Here is a 2,642-nt window from a genome sequence, read left to right as displayed (position 1 = left end):
TCCTCTGCTTACAAGCACTGCACTAGCTATTTGCTTCTGATGTCAGCTTTATGAAGGGGAGACTTGATTGGCTTTGCTCACCAAAGTGTGCCCTGTTTGGAATAAGTGACTTCATGGGTCATACGATTCAGACCAAGGGTAGGCTTCATTACTTCCCCAAACCTCAGAAGCAGACATAGGCCAGTAATAGCGTCTGCATCCTACGGATGCTATAAAGGTTGACTATGTCAGGCATGAGCTAGTGACACAGCTCAGCAGTAAAGGTGCTTGCTGGTGGTGACCTGAGTTCAGTCCTGAAGGAGAGAACTGACTTCTGCTAATCACATACATGCCCTGTGACACACATCTGTATGTGCATGCACACACACAAGTAAATGTAATAAAAAGAAATGTCAGGTGTGTGCCAGTGTCTGCTCTTGCTGTTTCCCTGTGTTACGTACTGTCTTCCTGGTGTAGAGATGACTGAAACTGAGGCGAGTGGTGGGAGTGTGACTCTGGGGAGGATCGGAGCTCACTGCGGCATCTGCTCTGGGCAGCAGGTATCGGGGAGTGGGAGCCGAGCGGTAAGGGAGCACCAGTGGGTTGGAAGCTTGGAGCAGTTCAGAGGTCAGCCTGAGCAGGGGAGGGGTGCAGGTTCATGGGTTCCCTTGTCCACAAGGTCAGGGAAGGGACCTACGGGTATGGATGCTCAAGATCTGGGGACTGATGTGGAATTTCCACGTGCTGGAGACCAGACACAGCACGTGTTCCCACCGTGAATGGTCCTGCTCTTGGCCCTCCTTGTTTCACACGGAAGTTAGAAATGGTAGCGGGTGAAGGTGAGCGTGTGTCTGTCATGTTCAGCCTCCACCAGCAAGGATGATGCAACACCCGGAGCTCTTCTTGCTAGCAGTTTATTCAGGACCTTTTCTCTCTTTTTTTCTCTTCCCCTCTCTCTGGGCAAACCTCTCCCAGCCCTTAAAAAGGCATGGGCTAACAACTCCTGATTGTCAGGTGGGCACTGCCCACAGGGCCACACATATGCAAGCAGCTGACAATCATTGCGTGATAATAGCATAAGTCAGGCCTTAGCCATAATTAGGAGCTGATTATCAGATGTGGCTCCATGCAGCTCGCTACACGTGTCTGTAGCTCACAGACGCGCTTATAACTGAAGGCCCTGGTTGAACACTGTCTATCAGGAAAGAAGCAGCTTAGGGGGAAAGGTTGATTTAGTTCAGGTTATAGTTATGGTGGGGGAGGTGCAGCGACAGGAGCTTGGAGCAACTGGTTATCCATAGTAAAGAGCAGAGAGGGTTGGGTGGGTGGACTGACAGACAGACGGACGGCAGGCACAGCAACCAGAACTCAGCTGTTAGTTTCAGTGAGGGAGTCAGTGGCCTGGGTCAGCCCCCAGCAGAGAGAGTTGCTGAGAAGGTGGGTGTGAAGGTTTCCTGAGTTAGGACTTTTCTGCTTCTTCTAAGAGCTGGTTCTGCTGTGAGTGTCTTGCTGTGCTTTCCTCATCCGTGGAATGAGTGGTGAGGTAACAGTAGCCACACCTGGCAGCTCAGGATTTCAAGGACGCTTGAGTTATTTGTACTCTGGGCAGGGCTGTCAGGCCCTGTAGCAGCCCTGGGTAAGCAAGGATCCTAGCGCACAGCCCTGCCTGCCTCCGCATCTGCACCTGCTCTCATCCCATGCTTTCCTACCCACATGCCAGGATTTCTGGGTGAGAAAACAAGCAGATGAGCTCAGTGAGTACTGAAAGACAGGCACCTTGTAATGACACACAGCCCCAACTACATGCCCGCTTCTCCTCCTGCTCCCACTGCTCTCCCTCTTTACAACTGCTAGACTTTTTAAAAAGTTTTTTAGCATTTTTAAATTAATTATTAGGGGCTGGAGAGGTGGCTTAGAAGTTGAGAGCACTTGTTGCTCTGACAGAGGACCCAGGTTCAGTTCCCAGCACCCACATGGTGACTTACCTCCACCCAGTCCCATGGGATTCTGTGCCTTCTTCTGACCTCCACAAGCAGCAGCCTTCGTGCATGTGCGCAATGGAGGCAAGCAAAATGTGTACTACGTAAAAAAATTGTTAAAAAATGAATTTTGTATGTGTGTGAGGCACGTATGTCTTGTGCATGTGGAAGTCAGATGGCGGCAGCTGCAAGTGGATGGGCTGTGGTCCCTCCTCCTACTGTCCCCAGAGCTCAGTGCACCTGAGCAGAACGGCTGGTCTGCTCAGCTTTTAATTTTCCTTTGTGGCCCTGATTTCTGGTGGGTGTTGATGTATGAAACAGAAATCTTCATGTTCTGTGCCCTCCTAAGTGTTGTTCTCCCCCATTCCCCCCAAGTGCCTCTACCAGATCTTCTTATCTGATTTTCTTATCTGAAACCTTCCAGACCTCCCCCCCCCCCCCACGCCTGACTGTTCTGGGATCTGAAAGCCATAACCCATGTTCAAAGTCAGGATCACGGAGCTCACCTGACCCAGGATTGCGAAAAGTCTCCTGTGTGCACAGCAGCAGCTCTGTGTCTTCTCTTGTCTTTCAAGATGACCCTTCAGGGTGCCAGTCATGTAGTCACTGTTGTGTGGCCGCTGTCTGTCTGTCGTGTAGCCGCTGTCTGTCTGTCGTGTGGCCGCTGTCTGTCTGTCGTGTGGC

The sequence above is a fragment of the Microtus ochrogaster genome, chromosome 8, assembly GCF_000317375.1.
Source record: "Microtus ochrogaster isolate Prairie Vole_2 chromosome 8, MicOch1.0, whole genome shotgun sequence".
NCBI classification, from domain to species: Eukaryota; Metazoa; Chordata; class Mammalia; order Rodentia; family Cricetidae; genus Microtus; species Microtus ochrogaster.
The sequence above is the reverse complement of the archived record's forward strand: the minus strand, read 5'-3'. Positions refer to the sequence as shown.